General features: G+C 45.1%; 1 protein-coding gene across 7 annotated transcripts in view; it reads right to left on the bottom strand.

Moving 5' to 3' along the window:
* LAMA3 (laminin subunit alpha 3) overlaps positions 1-12,145 on the bottom strand; it is a 274,529-nt gene that overhangs the window by 93,106 nt on the left and 169,278 nt on the right. The window lies entirely within an intron of this gene.

The raw sequence follows: 12,145 nt of genomic DNA, 5'->3' as shown, positions 1-12,145 counted from the left end.
GTGTGAGCTGAACCTAAAAAGGCAAATGTCGTGGGGTAGGAGTGGAGGCAGGTGTTCCAGACAGAAAGAACAGAGAAGAACAGCCTGGTGTGTGCAGGGAGCACACGTATGAGTGGAGAAAGTTGACCCATGAGCTGAAGAGGGAGGCAGGAGGCGGTTCACGGGGGACAGAAGCGCTGGCTTCTGTGACGCTGTCTGGTGGAGTGCAGTGGCTGAGCCCTGTGCACCAAAGGCAGTCTGGCTGGAGCACTGATCCCAGCTCTGGCACCCAGCAGATACAATATCTTAATAATTTTCTAAGGCCCCATTTTCTCATCTGTGAAAGGGGAAATGCTAGCTGCTGCCTCCCAGGACCCCTGTGGAGATAGATGAGGCACCACGGCAAGCTCTTGGACAAGGGATCGCCATCTAGAAAAGTTTTAAGTAGGAAAGAGCGTGGTTGGATGTGTGTGTGGATGGAGTCAAGATGACCAATTCTGCAGCAGGCTGCGGAGTCAAGAGGGAAAAGGGGCTCAACTAGGGCAAAGGCATTTGGGATGGAGAGAAGAGATGGGTTCCAAGCTATTTTGGGGTGAGGCTGCTGGGGCCTGTAATGTTCTGAATGAGGGGAGAGTAGGCGGGAAGGCAAGGAAGACCCCCAGTCATCCAGACTGGGCTCCCGAGTGGATGCTGGGGTGGGCAGCGGCCCCTGTGCCTGGGCTCCGAAGAAGGCTCTGTGGGGAGCGGGGCGCCATCGACACGTCTGTGCACTTGGGGCAAAGAATGGAGGGGGAGGCACAGAAGAAGACGGAGTGAGAAGAGCAGTGAGCTGCCAGCAGAACTGAGAAGCCCGGCACCCCGCGGGGTGAAGAGAGGGAGAAGGAGTGGGTACCAGCTCCATCACTGAGCTCCATGGCTGACGTCTGGTGGGATCCACATGCTGATCTTTTCTTTGTGGGTCTAAAGAAAGTACTAGAAAATGTGCTTTATATCGTAACATTGGGAGTATAATCTGACACGAAGTATTTTACCACTAAGGTGCTACCAAAACCTATTAAAATATCTTACCCCAGGGACCATCCTGAAAAAGAGAAATCTAACTTTCTGTCCCACAAAGTTTGCCTTTGGCACATACCTGCTTATAATCAAGTACAGAATGTTGTGTGTGATGAGCACAAACTCGGGACCATGCAGCCCAGCCTTGAATCCCAACCTGGCTACTTACTGGATATAGAACCTTGAGCAAAGTAACCTTTTTACAGCTGAGTTTACTGATCTGTAAACACGGAGATCACAATATCTACTTCGTAGGATTATTGTGAGAATTAAATAAAACAATACATGGAAAAGCCTTAGAAGAGTACTGTGCACACACGTAAGAATTTGCTCCCATTATTCTTGCTATGGCATTGGCTAAGGGGAGCAAATGGGGGTCCCTACGTTATCCCACTTAGCACACCTAAAAAGACTAATTCATTTTACCTGCAAGGGCTGCTGGCAGGTCAGATGTCCCTGCGGTTCTTCCCAGCCCCACCCCCCTGGCCTTCCTCCCTACCTTACACCTGCAGAAATTCTTTCCATAAGGAAGCAAATATTCCAAATCACACCTATAGCAATGTAGGTGGAAAGTGTCAACACTCTGCTTCAAGTCCTCACTCCAGTGCGGTGGACAGAAACTGCAGGAGTCAGAGACTCCTCTTCAAAGCTGGGTAAGTTATGGGCCACTCACAGACTTCCTTCCTTCTTTTGTTTCTTCCTTCCTTCCTTCCTCCCTTCCTTCCCTTTCTTTCTCTCTTCCTTCCTCCCTCCTTCTTTCCTTTTCCTTTCTTTCTTCCTTTCATTCTTTCATTCCTTCTCTCTCCCTTCCTTCCTTCCTCCCTTTCTTCTTTCCCTTTCGTTCATTCTCTCTCTCTCTTTCCAACACACAAGTTTGCATTCACTATAAGAGGGTTCCTAGGCCCTGATTGATAACACCTGCTCTCTTCTTGTGACTCAGACTAAATGCAATCAGACACTCCAGCAAAAAAAAAAAAAAAAAAAAAAAAAAAAGTTAAAAAAAAAAAATGACTGGTCCCAGATGACTCCTTATTTCTGGGGGGGAGCAGTGACATGGAGCACAAGATTCTGGTGGTCTGGAGATGGGAAAGAAGACAGTACAGACACCTCCCCCCCTACTAAACTCCTCAGAAAGAGGCAACTTTGATCACAAGAGGAGCTTGGAGATGGCCTGACTTAGGCTGGGCAGGCTCTGCTCCTCTCACCTGCCCAGGAGGAAAAGGATGCTGTGCGAAGACAGTGCTATTGTTACAAACTGCCAACTGAGCACCTTGTCGAACCAAAGTCCATGATTCTTTTAGCATAGGTGCAGGGCTTCTGGCTTATGGGCGCCTTGATTGAATGCTGGTGCCAAACGAGCCCCTCACACGCTGAACGCCACTGGTGGACAAGGCTGAGGGTGGCCCCTGGAGCAAATGACCTGGACCTGGGCCTTGAAGACAAGGACAGACAGACAGGAGCCTATTTTTTATATTTTTCCCTTGAGTGGGAACAAAAGGTCCTGGAGTGTTTTACAGGGAGGGCAGCTGTGGAAGCTGCCTGTTGAGACAAAGAGAAACAGAAGCAAAATCATTCCTTGCCTAATTATTTCAGAATGCTGTGAGATGATGTGGTGGCAAGGAGAGGTGGGCTGAGGGCTTGTGGCCTGTCAGTGAGGGAAGGTACAGCTCTGGGCCTCACTCCGCACCCAAGCAGCAGCTGAACGCATAAGAATGGATGAGAAAAAACAAAAAGCTAAGCAGAGTGAGAAGAGCAGGGACCTGTGAGCTGACCCTGAGGACTCCAGGTGGGACCGACAGGGAAGGGTTAACCAAAACGTGGAGAATATAATATCAGGATTCTTGAGCACTGAACATATGAGTCATTTGCAGAAACAAGCAGCCAAATGACTTTTTGGTGGTGCCATGACAACAGGGAATAAAAAGGAAACTTCCTCTTGAAAGTCTGGCTGAACATCTCTTAAAAACTACCTCAAGTCAGCCTGACCTTGACACATTTCTCCAGAGAGATGCTCTGTTGCCCAAGGAGCTACCCTCCCTGCAAAGGCAAGAAATTTCCAGCGGAGGCTGCCTGGAGGTGCAGACTGGCGGCACCGGGGGTGCGGGTCAAGTGAATTCATCTCCAAGGCAATGGGCTTGTAGCCAGACCTTATTATATAACATCTGCGCGTGTGTGGGTGCTTGCTGTGTTGCACAAACAGCTAGAAAATCAGGTGTTAGAGTGAACTCTACCCTTTACTCATTAAATACAGTGGGTCTCTTAATAGCACACTCACACCAACCCCAGTCGTAATCTAGAATCCAAAGTCTACCTTATTCAGTCATCAATTCATTCAATAATCACTAAGTGCTTTCTATACACATATCCCTGTGTTAGGGGATGCAGAAGGGAGGGGATAAAGTAGAGTAAGTGGGTCTTGACCTTGGCACATTTTCACTGAGAACACAGGACACAGAGATGCAGAAAGTGAGGTAATCATGTGAGAAATGGGATGGGTAAGCATCTCATTTAGGCAATGAGATGATGAGGATATCTCTGCGGACTCATAGAAGGCTTCATGCCTTCTTTGAGTTTGTGCTTTTTTTCATAAAGATGGTTATTTTTGAGAGGAAGAGAGAGAGAGAGCGGGGAGGGGTAGAGGGAGAGGGAAAGAGAATCCCAAGCAGGCTCCGCACGGGCCAGCACAGACCCCGACACAGGGCTCAGTCTCACAAACCGTGAGATCATGACCTGAGCTGAAATCGAGAGCTGGACGCATAAACGACTGAGCCACCCGTGTGTCCCAAGTTTGTGCTTTTAACACATAATGCTTGAAGGATACGCGTAACAGAAGACGGGGAAGGAGAACGGATACCTGGAAAACTGAACATATATAGTGTTTAGAGGAAGTAAGAAAACCAAGTCGGAGAAGAAAGCTGAAAAAAGGCTTAAGTTAGGGTAGGTGGGGGCCATATTACCACGAAAGCCAGTCTTTATCCTATCAGGTTGTTGAGAAAGGTTCTTGTGCAGTGATGTGATGAAAGTGGCACCTGGCAGTTCCATGTGTCCCCAAGGCAACCTGCACACAACATGGCCCTCACCATGCCACACTAGTGGTTAGTATAGGTTCCCCCGTCAGACCATGACCTCTTATTAGTAGGCACGTGTACCTTCTGCATGAGGCACAGCACCCAAACTGGAGATGGTGCTAGATAGAGTTTGAGCAACAAAACATGCTGATATCTGACAAAATAGAATTTAAGGCAAAAAAAAAAAAAAAATCACAGTAATTGAGAAAAATGTTTCATTTGAGTTAAAAATACCAAGAAGATAAAATCATAAACATACATGCATTTATCCACATTACCTCAAGTTTTGTAGACTAGATTAATAGTTCTATGTATTAGTGACAAAATTATGGGGAAAATAGATTTTTAAATCCCAGGATAATTGTGTACTTAGCATATTCCTTTTCAGTTAAGCCTCCCCGCCCCGCCAAAAAAGGAATGAATGAATGAATGAGGGCTTCAGTAAACCAGGAAAAGGAAGGTCAATGAGGAGACCACCATTATCATTTAAATATGAGGGGGTAAAAGAACTTAACCAAAGTGGCAGCAGAGAGCCGTGGAAAGAAAAGGGATAATACATATCTTGCCAGAAGTTGACAACTGATTGACTATAGGGAAAAGGAGTTGATTTTAAGATGATACTGGGATTTCAGGCTTCGGGGACGGGAAGAGACCACTACCAGTAAGTAGGATTAAAAAAAATTTTTAAAGGCAGAAATGGTTTGAAAGGCAGGACAATGGCAGGGGTTTCAGATATGGAATCAGAGCTGAAAGAGTTTGGGAGTTGTAAGGGCCCTAAAAGATCATCTAATCTAACACTTCATTACACATGTGAGGGGACAGATGCTCTAAGAGTTTAGGGGACTTGTCTGAGGTCCCCTAAATTAAGCAATAAAAGAACCCAGGTTGAACTGATGTACAATGAAGGTAGGATAAGCTAGCCATCGAGGGTCAGGACTGAAGCTCTGGATCTGGAATCATCCAGGAGGGGGTGGCAGAAGCCAGGAGAATGGGTGGGTTTTCAGGAGGACAAAGTATAGAGGGAAGAAGGCAGACAGCCAAGTACTTGGCAAACAATAATAATAGCTAATACTTACTGGGGCTAGTGTGCATCGGGTAGTGTTCTAAGCGTTTCTGCACAGCATAGTCAATCTTCTAAAGAACTTCACGAGGTAGGTGCCTCTAGCATCTCTATTTTATAGACGAGGAAATTAGGCAGAGAGAGAAGAGATGGACTCAGATCACCAAAATGGTGAGTGCCAGGGCAGATGCAACCTTGTGCAAACTCACACCACACATCCTCTCAGGCTGGGGAGCAGGATAGTGAACCAGTGACACAGCCAAAGATCATTCAGAGGGTATGGAGGAAGACACTGGTGTTACAGAAGATGTAGGAAGACAGAGAAAATGTAGGTAAAAACTCTGAGCTCCATCCCCATGGTAGGAGACTCATCCGCCCTGCTCACCGTGTCCCAGTGTCCCCCCAAGCTGCCTGGAATTTACCATTCCTATGAACTAAGTGCATCAAAGGAATTGCTTCTCCGATTTGGCAGGGCCGATGGAACTCTGCCTAGCTAAAAGCACTTCTCTTCCAAGAATGCCAAGTCTGTGACCTTTTCTGGTATTTTACTTCTCCATCTAACACAAACATTTGGTAAATCTGTGAGGCTTCGCCTAGATAGAGATCCCTCCCCTGCCAGAAAGGTGTTCCTTTTGCTCCTGCTCTTCTGAAAAGGTGCATTTGTACAGGTGGCTTCACTGAACATCCAGGTGGACTGCCATCTCCTTTAATTGATCTCAAGATAGCCTGAAAGGGGTCAGCATCATGCTAGTTCTTTAAAGCAGTGATTTGCAGCTTCTTGTATCTTTCAGTGATTGATAGAATCTTCTGAGGACATTCTAGCTCCTCTGTTCACAGAATCTGATGACATAATCTTCCATTATTAAAAGCAATGCAAAGGTTTTTTTTCATGGTCTTAGATAGGGGCGCCTGGGTGGCGCAGTCGGTTAAGCGTCCGACTTCAGCCAGGTCACGATCTCGCGGTCCGTGAGTTCGAGCCCCGCGTCAGGTGCTGGGCTGATGGCTCAGAGCCTGGAGCCTGTTTCCGATTCTGTGTCTCCCTCTCTCTCTGCCCCTTCCCCGTTCATGCTCTGTCTCTCTCTGTCCCAAAAATAAATAAACGTTGAAAAAAAAAATTAAAAAAAAAAAGAACTCAGTGTAGGGTCGGCCAAAAGAATGGATTTTTTGGCATTTATACAACATAATTTTAAAATATTTTCTGTGTTACAATCAGAGATTGAAGAGGAATTAGAACAGGATTTTAAATTTAGGTAGAAAGGTAGTGATAATTTTACCAAACTTTTAATGGATTAGGAAACAGACCCAGTGAGGCAGAGTAACTTGCTCAGTCTTCTAGTCAGCTAATGACAAAGGTGAGTCGAGGGCTCAGTTTTACAGTTCCAACTTAATTTATTCTCAGTTGTCTCTAAAATTACACCAGTTTTTTTTTTAAAAATGTTTATTTATTTATTTATTTTTGCAAGATAAAAAGAGTGTGAGTGGGGGAGGGACAGACAGAGAGAGGGAGAGAGAGAATCTCAAGCAGGTTCCTTGCTGATAGTACAGAGCCTGATGTGGGGCTCAATCTCATGAACCAGGAGATCATGACCTGAGCCAAAAATCAAGAGTCGGGTCCTTAACCAACTGAGCCACCCAGCCACCCCTAAACAGTTTTAATTAAGTAGAGATTGAGTATTGTGGATTGCTACAATTATTCTTGTAACTTATTTTAAAGTAGATTAATATTTGTAAGTTTCATTTTATTTTAGTATGATAAACTTGAACACCTACAAACAGTGAAATAAAATTTGAAAATTCCAATGTTTAAGTTTTGTGATCTGTGATAATCTGTACAACTGCAAGACAGTCTGTTGTATCACTGAGAAAGGTTTTTTACTTTTTGTTGCAAGTTCCAGACATCTTTGATCATTTCCTTCACATGAACTTTAGGTTCCTCTAAACACATTCTTCATTTCCATCAGGAAATTTTGTTTGGGGGTGAGGAGAAGATCATTCTTTTCTCTAATGTTTTCTTTTTAGAAAAAAAAATTTTTAATGTTTATTTATTTTTGAGAGACAGACACACAGAGTGTGAGCAGGGGAGGGGCAGAGAGAGGGGGAGACACAGAATCTGAAGCAGGCTCTAGGCTCTGAGCTCTCAGCACAGAGCCCAATGCGGGGCTTAAACTCATGAACCATGAGATCATGACCTGAGCTAAAGTTGGACACTTAACTGACTGAGCCACCCAAGCGCCCCTCTATTATTTTCTAAAAAAATAATCCTTTGGTAGCCAAATTATGGAAAGAGCCTAAATGTCCATCAACTGATGAATGGATAAAGAAGTTGTGGTTTACATATACAATGGAATACTACTTGGCAATTAGAACGAATGAAATATGGCCTTTTGTAGCAACATGGATAGAACTGGGGAGTGTTATGCTAAGTGAAATTAGTCATACAGAGAAAGACAGATACCATACGTTTTCACTCTTCTGTGGATCCTGAGAAACTTAACAGAAGACCATAGGGGAGGGGAAGGGGGAAAAAAAGTTACAGAGAGGGAAGGAGGCAAACCATAAGAGACTCTTAAAAACTGAGAATAAACTGAGGGTTGATGGGGGGTGGGAGGGAGGGGAAAGTGGGTGATGGGCACTGAGGAGGGCTCCCGTTGGGATGAGCACTGGGTGTTGTATGGAAACCAATCTGACAATAAATTTCATATTTAAAAAAAAAATCCTTTGGGTAATCCAGAGCTTTTTCAGCATAAACAGTGTAATTACCATGAGCAATTTGTGCAATTTATAGTCATAATAAACTGAAAGTATTTCTTGCATTATCTGTCAAGGGCCCTTTCATGACAAATGTACTTTGATCATGGAGAGATATGTCATCCCATCAGGTTATTACAGTCTCTTTGGTAAGGTCAAGAGAACCAATTTCACCTCTTGGTTTAGGTGTGATACAGGCCAATGAGATCCCATTCCTGTTGATGTTTCCTTGGGCTTGGGCAGAACTACACAGTATGCCTTTGTCCTGAGTTAGGAATTTTTCAATCTACTGAATTGTCATTGGCTAGTGAAACTTTGTTAAACACCCCTTATAATTTCTACCTAAAATATTATGGTAAATCTATTTATCTATCACAGATGGTGCCTCAATGCATTTTTCCAACTTTTAATGTATTCTTGATTTCCTTTTTCTGTGGCAGCAGGATTGAGAAACCATGTGTGAGGTTCTGTTTGCAGCAATTTATTCTGTTGACCAGTTACCCCCTTTTAGAATTCTCCCTTTTTCAGACAGAGAATTCCTCTCTGCCTCCTGCCTGAAAACTGCTTCTCCATCTCCTTGGTTCCTTTGCCTTCAACAATGAAACAAAGGTACCCCCTGCAGAACCCACACCTGGTGCTTCCTCCTGGGTGGCCACGCCTACTCCTTGGGGTCCTCAGTTACTCTAACCAATCCCAAACTTCCATCTCAGCCCCAGACTCTTTTTTTTTAATTAATTAATTCATTTATTTTGAGAGAGAGAGAGAGAGAGAGAGAGAGAGAGAGATCGAGCACAAGCAGGGGAGGGGCAGAGAGAGAGGGAGGCACAGAATCCGAAGCAGGCTCCAGGCTCTGAGCTGTCAGCACAAAGCCTGATGCGGGACTCAAACTCAGGAACTGTGAGATCATGACCTGAGCCGAAGTCGGACGCTTAATCGACTGAGCCACCCAGGTGCCCCCCAGCCCCAAACTTTTTACTTGTATGTTCTGCTTTCGAAAGAAAAGCCGAAGTAGTCATTGTGGAAAAACAGGACTCTGTTGGTCTGCCACACACTTATTTTGTGGCTTAGTAAGTTTTGTTTTAATTTAACTATAATGTTTTCAGTATTTAGTACTTTAAAAGTTTCTTCACACAGCTGTGATTGAGGCCACTACAGAATCCTGGGCTCCATCCTCGGCCAGCACTCTCCCTCCCTGATAACCATTCTGCACACCCTTGTTTATCTTCCTCTCCTGCTCTTCCCTGAGCTTCACATCCTCTAGGTCATGCATTGCTTATCCTGTTCAGACAAAACCTTGTTCTCTTGGCTTTTTTTTTTATCTCCAGATTCCTGCTATGCCTCTTGAGTGAGCAGAGGATTTTTTTTTAACGTTTATTTATTTTTGAGAGACAGAGACAGAGCATGAGCAGGGGAGGGGCAGAGAGAGAGGGAGACACAGAGTCCGAAGCAGGCTCCAGATTCCAAGCTGTTAGCACAGAGCCCGACACAGAGCTCGAACCCACGAATTGTGAGGTCATGACCTGAGCCGAAGTTGGATGTTTGATTGACTTGAGCCACCCAGGTGTTCCAAATGAGCAGAAGATTTTACTGCTAAGACCTCCCCTTTCGTTCATCCTGCTTATTTGTCAGATACTCTTCATGCTGAAGGATTCACACAAACCAATTCAACAAAAAGACACTGAATTATTTCCTTTGATTTGTCCTTCAAATATATTAAAACAAAAATAACTATTCCTAATTCAATCTGTTTGCTTTTTTTATAACACCCTGGATTTCCTTTTCTGAAACCAGTCCTAATTCTATGGTTTCCTTTGGTCTGGTGGATGTTCTAGGAGATATCTGAGGATATTTGTGTGTGTTTTAGACAGTGTTTCAGCAGCAACAGACTGGCTTGGATAACTGTCTTTCAACTGTTGTTCTAATTCTTCCATGACCACTTATCATACCAAGATGGAAGACCTTGTTGGTGTTGCTGTTTTGGCTTCATGGAGAGAAATATTCCATCTTCTCTATCCTTGTGGATGTTTCCATTGAGAGCCACACATTTTATTTACAAATACTCTGGAGCTCTGGCATTAAATGTTTATGACTGGCTGTCAGTTTGCTGTCTATAAGAGGGTTATGTATTTCAAGAAAGGGAAACTGGCAGCTACGGAACATAAAAAGGGAGATGCCAGTGGTAAGGGAGTAGTAGAAAATAACAGTGCAACAATTGCTATTTGAGGGAAGAAGGCCTTTGGGAGAGGTAGAAAAGAACAAGATGAAAAGTGTAGTGGGGCTGTTAGCCTCCAGAGGGAAAATGACACCCATCAATGAAAGAATAGAAGAAAAAAAGCCAGCTATATGAAATAAAGAGGTCAGGAGAGGAGATGTGGAAAGGAATACCAAATAGCCCAGCTGAAATGAGGTAGTGATGGCCATGTGAGAGAGCAAATCTACATGATTCTGGCATTTGTCCAGCTACTTTTTTGGACCAAGGGTTGAAAGAGGGGGAATGGAGGCAATTTTCCCTGGAGAAGCAAATCTAGGTCAGTAACGAAGTCATAGGATCATACACCTCTTTTGCTTCTCTCTCTCCTTTCTATAAAGTTCATTGGGTCGTGATCGGCGCCGAGAGGTCCTTTTAGCTTCCTGCTTCTCCACCTTCTCCAGCCACAAGCCTATAAGCATCTCCTGGGCACAGTGTGTCTTCTGTTCTTTAGCATTCCTGCATTCCTACAGGTGCTGGTGGAAGTCTGTGATTCCACCCTAAGTGCCATTGTCTTCTTACGTCAGTAATTAACTGGAAATAAGTCAGACGTTTTCACAGGCCCATGGGCGCATTCGACACCCAATGTAGCATCTTCAGTAATGAACTAAGTGCCTGACTTCCTTCCAGAGAACAGCTTAAGTACTGGAGGGAACAGAACCTGATGTAATGTTAACTAATGGTGGTGAGAAAACACTGAATATCACCTCCAAATTCTTTGTGCAAATCACACTCAGTTTAGGCTCCTGGTTTGAGAAGAATGAGCAACTGAGCTGATTCAAGGGGGACTCACACCTGTGGTTTTAAAGACTCAGAATGTTTCATGACTCAGGCTGTCACTCAGCTTCCTTTCCTGTAGCACAAAGGAGCTGTTAGGCACCCGGGCAACAATTAAAGGTGTGGTCAAGGGTCCTTCCTTAGGCTGCTATAGACAGTTCAATTTTCTCCCCCCAAAAGATGCATTCAAGTTCTAATCGCCAGGACCTGAGAAGTTTGGAACTAGGGTATTTGCAGACATAGTCAAGTTAAGATGAGGTCATGCGGGAGTAAGGTGGCCCTAATCCAATTTGACTGTGTCCTTATAAGAGACACATACACAGAGGAGAATGTGAAGAGCAAAACACAGAAAATGTGAAGAGCAGAGACTGGAGTCATGCATCTATAAGCCAAGCAACTCCAAGACCTGCTGGCAACACTAGAAGGTAAGAGAAAGGCCTGGAACAGAGTCCCTCCCAGAGACTTCAAAAAGGGCATGACACTGTCAACACCTTGATTTTGGGCTCTTAGCCTGACGATAAGAAAATAACTTTCTATTGTTGTAAGTCATCCCATTTGTGATAATTTGTTACAGCAGCTACAGGAAACTAACACAGCCGCTCTTGAACTACAGTCACGGATGCCTGCCACCAGCAGCAACCGTGCCCCCGCCACTGTCTGGCCTGTCGCACCCAGATCACAGGCATGGACTCCAAACCATCCATTCCCCGTCACGGGTGGGAGTATAGGGCGGGTGACGCCCCTTACGCTTGCTTGCTCCTGCACACTGCCACGCGGACCTGGAATGTGGTGGCTCTGCTTCAGTCTTCCTGCCACATAACCTCCTGCTCCACTCTTTCCAGCTTGTGCTCCTAGGAGACTGGATCTAGCCTTCATCCCTTGTGGCCATTCACCAGTCCTGCTGAGATCAGGTTGACGACATGCAATCAGGTGACATTGGCCTCCAGTTTCCAATGAGAGCTCAACCTGCTGAGCAGAACCTCTTAGCAATGCAGTGTCTGCGGGAGCTGACATCGGCCACTGTTTCTTATCAGTCGCTGGACCTCTCGGTTAGTCCCCACGCAGCCCCACTCTCAGGTCAGGCTCTCTAGAGTATACCTACCAATTTTGCCTGTCTACCCCCAACCAAGGCCCACTGTGGAGGCCCCAGCCCCACTTCGAGCTTGCCTGTCTGAGATAGGATGGCAGGCCTGGGGGCTTTGGACCTTG

The sequence above is a fragment of the Puma concolor genome, chromosome D3 (assembly GCF_028749965.1).
Source record: "Puma concolor isolate L17-30 chromosome D3, mPumCon1.1.hap2, whole genome shotgun sequence".
NCBI lineage: Eukaryota > Metazoa > Chordata > Mammalia > Carnivora > Felidae > Puma > Puma concolor.
This window is presented reverse-complemented; position numbering and strand designations above follow the sequence as displayed.